The sequence below is a fragment of the Mercenaria mercenaria genome, unplaced genomic scaffold, assembly GCF_021730395.1.
Source record: "Mercenaria mercenaria strain notata unplaced genomic scaffold, MADL_Memer_1 contig_4513, whole genome shotgun sequence".
Classification (NCBI taxonomy): domain Eukaryota; kingdom Metazoa; phylum Mollusca; class Bivalvia; order Venerida; family Veneridae; genus Mercenaria; species Mercenaria mercenaria.
The window spans coordinates 1-16,828 of NW_026462747.1; the positions used below are offsets into that span (position 1 = coordinate 1).

Below are 16,828 nucleotides of genomic sequence, written 5' to 3' on the forward strand. Positions count from 1 at the left end.
GGGCAAATTTGCTCAAAATACATGTTAAGATTTAAGGAAACTTGACCCAGTGGGGGGTAATTGACCTAGAAAAAGAATAAAAAGTTTCAAAGCTATATTTTTGGTAATATGATGTACTTGAACGCAAAACTTTAACCAGGATTTTCTAAGTCCAAAAGGGGGCATAATTTCCCTAAAATACATGTCAGAGTTATGGGACTTAATTCTATCAACTAGTTTTATAACCCCGAAGACACATGTGAAGTTTCAATTTAATATCTGTAGTAGTTTTTGAGATAGTAACTTGCATGTAAAACTTTAACCAGGATTTTGTAAGTCCAAAAGGGGCATAATTTGCCCAAAATACATGTCAGTTATGGGACTTGACCCAGTGAGGTAGGTAATTGATCTAGAAAAAGAAAAATAAGTTTCAAATCTATATGCCTTTTAGTAATAGCTGTATGTACTTGCACGCAAAACTTTAACCAGGATTTTCTAAGTCCAAAAGGAGCATAATTTGGCCAAAATACATGTCAGAGTTATGGACTTGACCCAGTGAGGTAGGTAATTGATCTAGAAAAAGAAAAAAATAGTTTCAAATCTATATGCCTTTTAGTAATAGCTGTATGTACTTGCACGCAAAACTTTAACCAGAAACTTTAACCAGAATTTTCTAAGTCCAAAATGGGGCATAATTTGGCCAAAATGAAGGTCAGAGTTATGGGACTTGGTGCTATCAACGAGTTTTATAACCCCGAAGACACATGTGAATTTTCAATTCAATATCTGCATTAGTTTTGGAGATAGTAACTTGCATATAAAACTTTAACCAGAATTTTCTAAGTCCAAAAGGGGGCATAATTTGCTCAAAATACATGTTAGAGTTATGGAACTTGACCCAGAGAGGTTGGTAATTGACCTAGAAAAAGAATAAATAAGTTTCAAAGCTATATGCCTTTAAATGATAGCTGTATGCACTTGCATGCAAAAACTTAACCAAGGTGTGACGCCGACGCCAGGGTGAGTAGAATAGCTAGACTATTCTTCGAATAGTCGAGCTAAAAAGTTACATGGTGCAATCTTGAGAATGCTTTTTCTAATGCATAAACAGCTTAAAAACGTACTATATTTCATAGTGTCAATTCTTCTATAAATCCAGTTAATACATACTTCCCCGTTAAAGACATCTACGAATGGAATCTTCGCAAGTTTTCTATATGTATGTTTTAGTCCAGCATTCTAAGTGGTCTATGGCGTCATCGTCGTTTAACACCTACAGTATATTTACGTTTTACATAAGGAACTTGATAGTACTAAAACCTATACATTGAGTCCTTCCAATGAACAGAATTTTGTCACTAATTACATCCCTAAAGTTCGCATAGATTATGTTCAATTCCTTAATTACATGTACAGTTACATTAAGCTCCTTTCATAGATATTTTAACCTCTTATACATGTACTACTACTAATTTGTTTAATCGTATAACTTCATGTTAAACTTATATTTTTCCCCACGTGAAAAGATATTACGATATTATGTAAACTCTAGTAAAACATTCGCAGACATTATAAAATCTTGCAAAATCCTAGAAAAATAGCAAGGATTGCTGTATACCTATTTACCAAATAATCTAATGAATGCCAAAGAAACTGCTTTAATTACACACACTATGTGTGCATTTAATTTCAGTTAAGCATTTTCTGCTCGTAACATTGCTAAAAAATTTCCATGTCAACCTGTGAGAGCATTCGTAAAACACTCTCTTTTTTATTGAACACATTGATATCCCTAGGGATGGAGTTTTTCGAGAAGTAATTTGTATCCGTAGACTGCTTCTGCCTAGCTTTGTTGCCAGATTTTCGTATAAAGACTTTGGGTAGGTAATTTTAGTATGTCGGTTATACGCAACGTTAAATCCCCAACTTTGAGCGTGAAATATACGAGAACCGCAATCTTCGTATTGATTTTTTTGCCTGTGCGCCTTGTAGTTGTTTACCTTTACACCAAATTATCGATAACTGCTGTTTGGCATATATGGGTAACTCGGCTCTGAGCAACGCGTCTTGGTATTAAATATGATAAGTATTAAATTTTTAGAAAATTAAAGCAGAATAAACACATCTTTAAGCTACTGAATTAATTGTATTTCATGACTTTGCTAATACCGAAATTATTGTTCATGAGTTTATAAATAATTATATATCAAACAATAAGAAAAATGTATGATTTTTTACGTAAAAATACTTGTTCATCATTGAAACGTAATGTGTATATTGTGCCATGTATATGCTGGTGAAGTTTTAAGTTTGTTGAATGCATGGCCTGAAAATATAAAAATAAAAAATGCCACTTTTTAGTGGTAAAGGATAAAGCATCACACAAAACAATTCCTTTTCTTCAGTTCCCTTTTGAAAGCTTTCCCTTTTTGCTTTTCAAGCGTATTTTGAAATTATGTTCTCGTGTTATTTTTTTTTTTATTTTTTTTTTTTCAAATTTATCCCCTGAAAATTTCGATTTTGACAATACTCATATTTGACTAAATGAAATTTACGCTGATGTTTTATGGACCTTTGCGAATACACCGATGGAGACAATGCTGAACACCCCAGGCTACGTTAATAACCCCCAAAATATGTCGTAAAAAAACCATCAACTTGAGACATAAAGTAGAGATTTCTGTCATATATCTTCTTTAGCTTAAACGATAAAACAAGAATTTTATTATTAAATTATCTAACGGCAAATTGATCACAGATGTACTTTTTTTACTTATTATACTTTTTTGCATACAATTTTAGATGGATGTAGAAAATTAAAAATAAATACCCTTTTCTTTACCGTTATATATAAATGTCAATACATCTTTGAAAGAGCGAGTTTCAAGAATTAAATGAACGTTATCAATATGTTATTTTGCAGAACGACCTCTATTATCAACTGCGAGAATATTCTACTAAATGTCACTATCGTACTTCAGACTTGTGTGTGTGTGTGTGTGTTTTAAGTTTGATAGCAATTTAAAAACACTTCTGATAGAAGGTGTATCAAAACAATAGTTATTTATCAAAAATAGAAATTTTCTTGGTTAGATAATAAAATGTTTTATATATGCGGTTCTGACCCGCTTATCTAAGATAACGTGCATATTTGGCTTTCAGTCCTTTTTCAGCTGGATGCTACACTTTCCTGTATTATCGTGTCTAACGAAAAAGGTGGACGCCATGATAGGTAGTTCTTAAAGCCCACTCATACTGAGTTGATTTTATATACTTCTGCTTTCCTGATTCGTAGGGTCCTTGTTAACGTTCTGCTGTTGTTCTGAGTTTTGCAACGGCATGGAACATGCGCAAATGTTTTTTAAAAGCTTTAAGAAGATCCCTTGAAAGTATAGAACTCAACTAATCAAAATAATAGAAGTTTGGTTTGACTGAATTTATTTTTCAAGAGAGGATTAGAAAGGTGAAATACCCCCACGCCCGCTAGCACCAACTTATGAACTCCAAAATACAAAAGAACCAGATGTTTTTCTAATAATTATTTACCCCATCATTTTTGTGTTTCACATAACGTGCCTTTACTTTCTCTTGCATGAATAAGACTTTCAACTGTTGGGGGTTTAATGTTATATATACTGTTCTATAACATTGGAATACGGTGAGGATATAGAGTGTGAGCATTTTTGCCAAACTACTGTTTTCAACACACCAGCGTCGTTTTGCAGCTGAACGTGCAAAGGCATTGTAGCATTACGTTCCTTTATTACGTTTTCGGTATGCTGTCTATATGCTTTACTTTTGTTCATGTATTTTATCATGTTCTAAACAATACATGCATTGCTTCAGTGTTACGGTTTTAAAAAGGTTGTTTTATTGGAACGTTGCATTATCTGAATCAAACTATATCACATATCGCATTTGTTGAGAAATAATTTCTGCTGTAGAGAAGAAATGACGAAAAAAACGAAAACGAAATGATTGCCACCTGTCCCATATTGCCCTTCCTTCTGCAATAATTAGCTGAACGTGATTGTGGAAAGCTCATGTTTAACTCAGAACGTTTTAAATGCAGGGTAATAAATAATACTTTTTTGCAGATAGCTTTGTTATCACTGGACTGAAAACGCATTAAGTAAAACACTCTCAGTGTGGATGTCAACTTCTACTGGCATAATTGTCTTGATCATGTTTATATATTATCAAGATAAAATTGCAAACAAAACATAAATTTGCACACAATCGTATAATTACAGCATAGATAAGCTGTTTGTGCCGACATTGATTTGCACTGACTTTTCGTCAATTTCCATTCCATCTCGGTACTTACTAAAAGCAGATATTGGTAACTAAAATTCCCTAATTGTATGTTATATTTCTTCTAACTTACGGAAATAATCATATTTCAAATTAAACACCATAAGAATAGTCGAAAAAAAATAATATCCAGAGGCAGAAGCGGCGTGTAAAATGCATGGTAAATTAAGTGGGTGGGGTACAATTAAACTGTTAAAGTAACTTAATAATATTTTTTCGGAAAGAGTATAAGTATAAACATTTGAAATGTTTAATTGGTTTGTTTAATGACATGATATCCGATATCATAAGCAATTATGTTGTGAGTCTTGGCAATATTTACTACACTTATAAAAATAGTAGTTTCATGCATGACATACTTTTATCACGTTTATGTTCTATGTATTCAAGATGGCAGAACAAATAAATTACACTTAAAACTGTATGAGGCATTTATACGTCTGCATTTCTTACAATATATACCTCTCTAAGGTATCTAGAAATGTTCAAAATAGTTACCTTTTTATTTTAGCACACCAAACAAATAATTAAATCAAATATATCAAGATTTGGCCGCGAAATCAGGATACATTTTACATATAAATGCTGTTTGAATATTTTATCATCGGGTGTAAATTACATGTTTTGCAACGGTTAGTACGTACATCACACGAACCTGCTACATGGGTCACTTGTACATCTATATTACACCGCTTCGGAATACGGTTACTAGTAGTCGTTTCCTTTAGTTATTTATACCATCTTATTTAAACCAGCCTAGCCCACCGTATACTAGAGCTTACAAGGAATGTTTGTCCTGAGGTAAGCTATTCTGTCATCCCATAAATTCATCATCGACTTGAAAAATCAAGGATAAATATCAAACTTCTAAAAAAAAACAGTTGCCTGTTCTAGCATTGGTTTGCATCTCTGAATCTATTTCATGATACAAAGAAAAATATACCCTGCGTGTATAATCCATGGTATAATCTAATGTTAAAGGCAAAGAAAATCTCCTATACCCCCCCCCCCCCACAAAATACCAGACTTTTTAATCCCCAATATACAAGATCTTGTCTGGTCCATAAAACCCCTGTAGACTTGACATGTAGCCTAATTATTGTCAGAGAATCATAAATTTTATTGCCTACAGATAAACTGGTTATTTCCTGTGCTTTGCATTTTTAGCTCGACTATTCGAAGAATAGTCTAGCTATTCTACTCACCCTGGCGTCGGCGTCGGCGTCACACCTTGGTTAAGTTTTTACATGTAAGTACATACAGCCATCATTTAAAGGCATATAGCTTTGAAACTTATTTTTTCTTTTTCTAGGTCAATTACCAACCTCACTGGGTCAAGTCCCATAACTCTGACATGTATTTTGAGCAAATTATGCCCCCTTTTGTACTTACAAAATTCTGGTTAAAGTTTTACATGCAAGTTACTGTCTCCAAAACTAATGCAGATATTGAATTGAAGCTTAATATGTTTCTTCGGGGTTATAAAACTAGTTGATATCAGCAAGTCCCATAACTCTGACCTTCATTTTGGCCAAATTAGGCCCCCTTTTGGACTTAGAAAATTCTGGTTTAAGTTTTTGCATGCAAGTACATACAGCCATCATTTAAAGGCATATAGCTTTGAAACTTATTTATTCTTTTTCTAGGTCAATTACCAACCTCACTGGGTCAAGTCCCTTAACTCTGACATTTTTAGCAAATTATGCCCCCTTTTGGACTTAGAAAATTCTGGTTCTATTACTAAAAGGCATATAGATTTGAAACTTATTTTTTCTTTTTCTGGGTCAATTACCAGGGGTTATAAAACTAGTTGATAGCAGCAAGTCCCATAACTCTGATATGCATTTTGGTCAAATTATGTCCCCTTTTGAACTTAAAACTCTTTTGATATTTAACATTTTGGGTAATATTTTCCTGCTTCTGGGACAATATTTCGAATAGTCGAGCTTGGCTGTCTTATGGACAGCTCTTGTATTGATTGAAATGCTGTTTTTTTTCGTTTTTTTTTTTTTCAGAATGTACACAAAATTATTTTAATTGTATACTAATTTTGATTGCTCAGTCATTTTGGCCAATTAAATTATAACTCTTATAGCAAAGCAACTCTCACCTTTTTTTATAAACAATAAAATAATTATTTAAAAGTTAAGAGAAATTACAAGTTATTTATTCAATGATTATGATCTTTTTATCAAAAGTAACAAAACAAAAGCTCGTCGAACACGAAATGCCCCCCTTGATGCATTCAGTAATTGCACAAGGAACAGAAATTATATGCTCACTGTAAACAAAAGTTCTACTGTTCTGGTTCAATCTTACTTGACCTTTAACCTATTAACCTAACAAGAGATCACAGAGTGATCTTGGCGCCCAACACTGAGCCATTTTTTAATGTTCCAAATTTCAAGGTCTCAGTGTCAAAATCGAGGTTGAATTTCATTTCAGTACAAACACTGTGTTCTAAATTTGACAGCTGTGGCTTGAGAAATGTGAAATAGGTCACTAGGTCGAAATCAAGGTCAAATTTTATATCGGAACACAAAACTATGCATGTGGCCCAAATTTGAAGCCTGTACCTTCAGAAATGTGAAAGTAGGTCACTAGGTCAATCTCAAGATCAAAGTTCATTTCAGTACACAAAAATATGCATGTGGTTCAAATTTGAAGGTTGTGGCTTCAAAAATGTGAAAGTAGGTCACTAGGTCAGTAACAAGGTGAAAGTTTGTTTCGGTTCACAAACCTATAAAAATATGGTCCGAATATGAAGGCTGTAGCTACAGAAATGTGAAAGTAGGTCACCAGGTCAAGCTAGGTCAACTCGTGTCAAGGTTCATCTTGCCACTGAAAACTATACATATGGTCCAAATTTGAAATAGGTTGTCACATGAGTGACGAACTATACCCCCACAAAATAGCCTTGTCACAGAACTAAGCCAGTTTTAAAGCCGAACTTGCTTAACCTTTCACCTACTGACCTCAAAATCAGTACAGGTCATCTGCTGGTCATGACCAACCTCCCTATGAAGTTTAATGGTCCTCGGCCCAAGCATTCTCAAGTTATTGTCCGGAAAAGGTTTAAATGTTCTGGATCTCTCTGACCTTTGACCTCTGGAACTCAAAATTAATAAGGGTCATCTGCTGGTCATGACCAACCTCACTATGAAGTTTCGATCCTATGATCCTAGTCCAAAGTATTCTAAAGTTATTGTCCGAAAACCATTTAAATGTTCCAGGTCACTGTGACCCAGACCTGTGACCTACTGACCTCAAAATCATAAGAGGTCATTAGCTGGTCATAACCAAACTCCCTATCAATTTTCATGATCCTAGGCCCAAGCGTTCTTTAGTTATCATCTGGAAACTGTTTAACTGTTTCGTGTCATTGTGACCTTGACCTTTGGCCTACTAACTTCAAAGTCAAACTTGAATCGTATTTTATCACGTTACGTCCGTGTACAAAAAATTATAATCCTAGACCTAAGAGTTCTCAAGTTATCAGCTAGAAACCATATAACTGTTCTGAGTCACTGTGACCTTGACCTTTGACCTACTAACTTCGTAGTCGAACTTGACCTGTATTTCATGATGCTGCACATGTGTACAAAATTTTATGATCCTAGGCCTAAGCGTTCTCAAGTTATCATCCGGAAACTGTTTTACTGTTCAAGATCACTGTGACCTTGACCTTTGACCTACTGACCTAAAGTCGAACTTGACCTGTATTTTATTATGTTACACCTGTGTACAAAAAAAATACGATCCTAGATCCAAGCGTTCTCAAGTTATCATCCGGAAACCGTTTAACTGTTCCGAGTCACTGTGACCTTGACCTTTGACCTACTGACCCCAAAGTAGAACTTGTCCTGTATTTTCTGATGTTACACCCTTGTACTAAAAACTATTTAAATCGGTCAAACCTTTCATGAGTTATCGTCCGGAAACCATGAAAACCAACGGACCGACAGACCGACCGACCGACTGACTTCTATATACCCCCACCCCCAAACTTCGTTTTGTGGGGGTATAATGATGTAGGTTATGGGCATGAAGATTTTAATTTTTTAAGTCTATATGAACCATGTGACCCCCGGGGCGGGGCCATATTTGACCCTAGAGGGATAATTTGAACAAACTTGGTAGAGAGCCACTAGATGATGCTACATTACAAATATCAAAGCCCTAGTTTTTGTGGTTTTCGAAGTTTTTCCCTATGTAAGTCTATGTAAACCATGTGACTCCCTGGGCGGGCCATATCTGACCCTAGGGGAATAATTTGAACAATCTTAGCAGAGGACTACTAGATGATGTCATATACAAAATATCAAAGCCCTAGGACCTGTGGTTTTGGACAAGAGGTTTTTCAAAGTTTTTTCATAATTAAGTCTATATAAACCATGTGATCCCCGGGATGGGGACATATCTGACCCCAGTGAAATAATCTGAACAATCTTGGTAGAGGACCACTAGATTTTGCTACATACCAAATATCAAAGCCCTAGGCCCTGTGGTTTTGGACAAGAAGATCAGAAACCGTTTAACTGTTCCTGGCCAATGTGACATTGACCTTTGACGTAATGACCTCAAAATCACTAGGGATTATCTGCTGGTCATGACCAACCTCACTATCAATTTTCCTGACACTAGGCCCAAGCGTTCTTGACCTTTGATATACTTACCTCAAAATCAATAGGGGTCATCTGCTGGTCATGACCAACCTCCCTATGAACTTTCATGACCCTAGACCAAAGCGTTCTTGAGTTATCATCCGGAAACCGTTTTACTATTCAGGGTCACTGTGACCTTGACCTTTGACATACAAATCTCAAAATTAATAGGGGTCATCTGCTGGTGATGACCAACCTTCCTATCAACTTTCATGATCCTAAGCCCAAGCGTTCTTGAGTTATCACCCGGAAACGGATTGGTCTACCGACCGACCGACTGACAGACCGACCGACCGACATCTGCAAAACAATATACCCCTCCTTCTTCGAAGGGGTGCTGGGGATGGGGGGTGGGGGGGGGGGCACAATAAAACCAGAAAGAAAGATAATTGCTGGATTTTATTAGAAATTGAAGAAGCGTTCAGTTGCATTTTTAATAGATAAAAAAGGAATATGGACAGAAGGATATTATATATTGAAAATGCATAATTCCCCTTGTGTTGTCAAAATAACGTTTCTTTTATGTATAATAAAAAAATGCAATAAAAGATATATCATTGTTCAAAATACACATAATTTATTATTTATAAAAGCTATGTGCCTGAATGCATTTTTTATATTTTTGATAAAAAAAACAGCAACGATTAGATGTAATTATAAAAAAACTTGATTTATCAAAAATATGATAAAAACACAGTTGTATCTTATCACTTTGTTTATTTAGCCCTAATTCAGTCAAGCTTTCTAAACCCGTTATAAAGGTGGGACTTGATTTGCTATAAAGGTGAGAAATATCACCTGTAATTTATTTACTGCACAGTAGCTATACAGTAGCTTATCATGATAAACAGAAGCAAGTATATCAATGGTCCAGACTTGTGTGCCCTTACCGCCAATACGCAGACCTTATCATCCCCGTAGGCCGCATACCTAACATACCAGAATCAGTGTCAAACTCAATGGCCTTAAAGGCCTAGATTCACTACTATATAAGTGTCTCCCCCCCCCCCCCCCAAATCCAATATACAACTCCCATCTTATCTGCTGTTATCAGCGATTATGTAAATGTAACTGATTAGAGGGCATTAGCACAGCAGGAATCCCACATAGACCATGAAGATGTGTGCAGTGGAGTTGAAAGAAATTAATTTTTCTTATGTGAATGTGGAATGATAATAATAATAATTATTATTTTGATATTATATAGATGATAATAAGTATTACTTTAATGTTATAATAATGATAATAATAATAATAAAAATAATCATAATAATAATTATTATTATTATTATTATTATTATTATTATTATTATTATTATCATATTACATAAAGGATGATTAAACATACAGTAATAATACTGAAAATAATAATGATAATAAAACACAAGTATAGTGAAAACTTCAGGAGTTCTTTGTGCTGACAAACAATATTTTTCTAATTGGAAACTGGGTTTCTTGTATTCATGTAATCAACATTATTTGAACTTAAAATTATTGTGTTCCATCTATAATGAATTTTCATTTTCAGTATGTTGCCAAAAGCGACTTTTTTTCATGCTTTGCTTTGTAACTTTGAAAATGCACATACTGTTTTCAATTTTTAGACAAATGTTATTTACAGTATTCTGCAAGCTTTAGATGAGTGAAAGTCACAATTTTCTGAAATATCACAATTCTCCAGACAGACTTTGAAAAAATAAAAATTTGCATATTTCTTTAAGTAAGTTTATCATTATTTCATTATTGTGAAAATAAGTTTCTGATTATCTTATTATTGTGTTTGATCAACAAATATTTTTCTTTACATAGAAATGCCAAAAAAAACTAGTATAACTTTAAAAGTTATCAATTATATATCAATTTAAGATAAATTACATTGTTTCCCCTTCTCTTTAATTGATACACTTGTAAGGTAGACTGACTCTCCAATAAACATTGACCCTTGTTAATTGGAACCATACTGTGATGGTCATTAGCCCCCAACTGTGCTGGTGAAGACAGAAATCCCTTGGCCCACTGCCAAAATCTAGGCCTTTAAACGACAATATCATCTTTCTATTTAATGACACACACAGCAAAACAATTTCCATATATGGTAATCAAGCACGCTATTCAACGAAACCGGTGTTTTGTGGACCTGAAAAAATCTATCTCACAGGTTTTTCATGCATTTTTTAGTAAATCGTTTACGTACTGTTTGCAAAACATGCAATTATTTGATGTGCACAGTAACTTCTTCAGGGCTTGCAATACCTTGCAATACCTTGGAAAATATGTAAATTATACATTTTATTTAAGCATCATATCAAATACATTCTGAAAAAAAAGTACATTTTTTGTATCTCCTCGTTTGAAACAGATCTGTGAATTTATAAAAGCATGGAAATATTTCAAACGTGACTTGCGCCATAATATATGTATTAATTAAGGATGTCCCACACGTTATAGGGTGCTATTAAATGGCGTCATTCAAAAGAAATCATTCAAAAGCGACAACTTAATTTGAAAAAAGTATATTCTATCCGAATGAAACTAAAACTCAATTTTGACACGTGTATATTATGATCTGTTAAGAGTTATATATTGAATAAAACATGTTTGGTGTGGGCGTAAATCATATTGAATGTTATCTGTCATTTTTTTTTTTTCAAAAGAAATACTATCTCTAATTTAAACAGACATTTTACCCAAGTCCCTGTGCTTTTTACATAAAACCGATACGCTATAAAGTATGTTTAAATATAGTATAGTGCATTTTATTTGACCTGGCGGGGCGTGGTTTCGCGACGGTCCATTACATTTCTGTGCAGTGTATGTAGTACATGTAACCAATGTGGCGTTGAATTTTAGTCGTTGGTTACCGAAGATTACGAAATGAAACAATTTTATTGCTCTACCTATTTTGCTCGTTCTTTTGAGATTACCATTATTTGCATATGTCAGAGATTAACTCCGCCCCGCCAAGTCAAATAAACGGTGTACATACGCACGGCAACAACCTAATAACATTTTATTTATAATTCAAACATGGAAGTGCTTATGAAGTTGAAAAATGTTTTAACACTGCTGTAATAATTTTACTGAAACGAGCAACAGATTCATATATATTTGCATAGTTTTGTAAAAGCATTTGAAATTCGTACTCATAAACTTCTATGGTTTAAACACATGTGTTCAAACTAAGAAGTATCATAATACAAAGTGCAACAATTCGACAATAGATTGGAATGTTTTAAATCTCAATCAACGGGGAATAGACTAACATAGCTAAGGTAACTTTCATTATACTTCTATTAATCTGTTTTGGATAATATTTAATTGAGACAGTATTGTGTTGCGAGGGCATAATTTTATATTAATTGATCCTATCATATAAGTTTCAAGCCCGATAAATATAACTTTCATCTAGTGCCTAAAATATTTGCTTCCGGTAACATGCTGAAAAAATTGGGTAGGTAGGTCGGATTTTCTTTTTTTAATTTTTTTTTATTAAGGGAGACTTTTCGGAAATTATTTGTGTGTCAAAAATGAATACAAATAAAGGGGTTATGCCTTTAGAGCGTCAGTAAGTTGATTTCTAACATCACTGGCCATGTGAAAAGCATAAAAAGTTGAAAAAAAATTTCTCTAAGCCAAAAAAACATTAAGGGTCGGGCCAAAAATTTAGGGTAGGTCGGGATACCGGACACAAACATTTTTTCACGCCTTATGGAAGTAAGTTCTTCAACATTTCCTTAGTCGCCCTGCGTTTGCCGAGCCTGCCTCACTGGCCAGCAACAAAGCCACCAGCGGTGTGTATGCCTGCGTTCATCTCTCGTCTAGTCTCATTGCCTACTTATTTAACCCTTACCCTGTTAAATTTCTATAATGAACCAGTCCATCTTTCAAATTGGACAGAACCATTAACACTTAAATGGGGTGCTTACTAGAAACGATACTGACTGAATGGCAAACATTGCAGATCTTGATCAGACTGCATGAATATGCAGCTTGATCAGGATCTGCGCTGGACACAAGGGCAAAATCAATCGTGTCTAGCATGATATGGGTTAAAAGGATTTGTCAAAATGCATAACATGCGCAATAAATAACTACATCGGATAATAACTGACTGATTTCTAAAACAATGAGCTGGTCAATTGACAGTATTAATGTCGTCTCAAATCTCGACATACAAGAATATCCATTCATATTTTAAGGTATAGGTCCATGCTTCGGTGAAAAAAAGTTCTAACGTCATCAAATTCATAGAAAGAAAGCATTGTTCTACATGAAAATATAACAGCTTATAAAACATTTATACTATTGTTCAAAACCATTGTCAATTTATTCATATATGTATTGAATTCCAGAAAGGGACTACTTGAAGGGGCCACACTTCTTGACAGTCCAGCGCCTTTAAAAACTCACCATTTTTAAAAAGCAGTTACATGTCTTCGTTTTGATGCATTTGCAACATCGTGCGAGTGTTTAAACTTTACATAACTAGGTAAAACATCGTTTTGACAATTGTTTACATTTATTTCTTTACAAATGGCATTCTTATTTAAAGGGGGACAACTCATTTAGAATATTTTAAGTATCCAACTCCGTGGGACAGAACAGTAAAACATGTATTGGACAGATAAGTTGTGTGTCAAGATGCTGTTCATTCTCTAAAAAAATCTGTTGTTTTGTGATATACTGCTAAACCTTAATATAATCATTGCAGATTATGAAAATAGATATTATCTAACCACGTTCTGCACATAACCCTAATGCGCAAGAGCAAGGGTATAAAAGCTTAGAATTCTTTTCTCTGGGGTGGGGGTGTAATACCAGATCTTAAAATTATAGAAAAAAAATGTTTTAATTTTGTTGATGTCACGGACAGTGTTTAAATGATAATGAGAAGTTAAATGAATAAATAGGCTGTAGTACTGCAAAATTTCTTTTCTGCTTTACTCGACGTTTTAGTTTTGTTTGAAAAAATATGGAAACTTTACGTTATACGGTAAAAACGCAACATTATTGCTTCCTTCTCAATAAGTAGTTAAACAAAAGCTGTGGATGGACATTTATGATGTATCTCCGTCTCTAAGTTACAATTTTCAAAAGTGCTCATTAATCTTAAATACTAAAATACTTTTTCGATATTTTTTCTTATGATAATATTCATAACAAGAATGCTATATTCATCTTAAAGGTTACATTATATTTCAGTTAATCTATATATATTTTTTTCAATCAAGAACAAGAAATTGATCAATAGTGATATATTCATTTTATACTGTATGTGCCGTGCGCTTGGAATAAGATGCGCACGAGATACGAGATAACATGTCAACGCACGAGAAAAGATCTGGAGCGTTCTGCTCGATATGGTGAATATTGATAATTAGATAAGCCATTTTCTGAATTAGAATTGGAAAGAACCATATCTTCCTTGAATCGCCATAAAAGTATTGACTACGAAAATAATGTAACTGATTTTTTCATAGATGCTAAGGAATTTATTTCTCCTTATCTTTGTACCATTTTTAATTATATTTTTGACACAGGAGTTTATCCGGAGGCATGGTCAATAAGTGTTATTGTACCAATTTTTAAGAAGGGCGATCCTTGTGATCCGTCAAATTATAGAGGTATCACCTTAGTAAATATTATAGGTAAAATATTTTCTCTGCTTTTGAGAAATAGAATTAACAAATGGTGTGAAGATGGTAATTTATTCAATAATTCACAATTTGGGTTTCGTGATAATCGTTCAACAGCTGATGCAATTTTCCTGTTGCACACTATTATTCAAAAGGTCTTGTCAAAAAATTCAAAACTATGGTGTATTTTTATTGATTACGAGAAGGCTTTCGATACGGTAAAAAGAGATGCCCTATGTGTAAAACTTATTAATACTGGTATCAGCTGTAAAATGATTACCATGATAAAATCTATTTATAACACTGTTAAATCTTGTGTTAGATTATCAGCGTAAATGCCGTTGTCGGATTTTTTTGATGTTACGCTTGGATTGAAACAGGGCGAACCATTATCTCCCTTATTGTTCATTTTATTTATAAATGATATCAATGAATCTATTGACTTTAATACACTGACTAACAATGACCTAGATCTGCTATCTATGTATTTAATTCTGTTTGCAGATGACATTGTTATGTTCACTACAGACCCAAATAGTTTACAAGCACAAATTGATAATATTTATCTATATTCTAGGAAGTGGGGTCTTAATATTAGCGTTAAAAAAGACAAAAATTTGTGTATTTGAAAAACGCAAACAAACACATGATGTGGATTTTTATATCAATAATGAAAAAATCGAAATAGTGGACTGTTTTATTTATTTAGGTGTTAAATTCACACACACTGGTAAATTGTTAGAAGCTGTGAAAACGTTATCTGACCAAGCCTTAAGGGCATATCACAATTTATTATATTTGTTTGACAGAGTAAAAATGGATGTTAAAACAAAGTTAAAACTATTTGATACTATGGTTGTACCAATATTATTATATGGCTCTGAAGTCTGGGGTGTATACAGTTTCAAGAAAATTGAAAAAACTTGATATCAGATTTTGTAAATATGTGTTAGGAGTCAGGGCTCAAACTCCAAATAATGCCGTATATGGCGAACTGGGTAGATACCCATTAGTAGTTATTGCCAAAGAGAGATCACTAAAGTTTTGGTTGAAGATCATGAAACGCCCTGACTCACTTATGTATTCTATGTATTTAGATCAATGTAACAATGTTCATAATAGCTGTTGGTCAAATAATTTGAAAAGTATTCTTGATCATCTTGGATTTAGTGATATATATGATAACTTCAATTGTAATGTTAACTATTGGCCAATGTTACAAAGAAGAATCCGAGATCAGTTTATCCAACAATGGAATGAGTCTTTGAATAATATGTCTAAACTAGAATATTATAGAAATTTCAAGTGTTCATTTTGTTATGAGACATATATTGATATAATTACTAACGATGTATTACGTAAACATTTTACAACATTAAGAGTTTCTTCTCACCCATTAGAAATAGAATTTGGTAGATATCGTGATATTCCTAGAGAAAATCGATTATGTAAACTTTGTAATCAACAAGTTGTTGAAAGCGAATACCACTTCTTGATGTGTGCCGTTTATATTTGGGGTGCAGAATCACCTGCATATAATGTAGTAGACTGCAATCTTTTTGAAATATTAGAGGCGGATATTTTTTATTTCAACAATATTGGGACGGTGTTCGTGGCGGGAGATTTCAATGGAAGAGTTGGTCTTAAACTTGATTATGTTCCGAACGACCGTGTAAACTCGATTACAGATGTTTCAAGTTATGTTCCAGACATACCATTGAAAAGATGCTCTATGGATTCACAATATAATAATTATGGAATTCAGCTATTAGACTTATGTAAAGCGACCGATCTCAGAACTTGTAACGGTAGACTAGACAATAAAGGTACTTTTACATACTGCGGAGGCAACGGTTTGTCGGTTATAGATTACTTACTGTGCAAGCAAGATGGGTTTTCGGATGTGAACGGTTTTGAGGTGTCTGACTTTAATATGTTTTCTGACCATGCAGTTTTGAAATTTAATATTGCCGGAAATAAACGGAGAAATATTAATAGCGAAGAAATTAACCAATCAAAGATTAAATGGAGTGATGAGAAAAGAGGATTGTTTAGAAGTGGTCTTATAGAAAAATTACCAGAGTTAAATCAAATTATTTTTAATATTAAGGATAGAGATAAAGAATCAGTAGAAACTGCCATATCTGGTTTTGTTAGTGCTATAAATGATGTTGGTACACCACTGTTTCAATATAATTGTAATGTTAACGTGAATAAATATCCACGCTTTAAAAC

At 33.7% G+C, this 16,828-nt stretch overlaps 1 protein-coding gene across 1 annotated transcript in view; it reads left to right on the top strand.

Annotated features, from left to right (window-relative positions):
* Nucleotides 1-11,942: 11,942 nt before the first annotated feature.
* LOC128553935 (E3 ubiquitin-protein ligase DZIP3-like) overlaps nt 11,943-16,828 on the top strand; it is a 35,292-nt gene continuing 30,406 nt past the window's right edge. The window contains exon 1 of the mRNA XM_053535132.1: nt 11,943-12,229. The gene's annotated coding sequence lies outside the window, so the exon portion shown is untranslated. The remainder of the gene's footprint in view (nt 12,230-16,828) is intronic.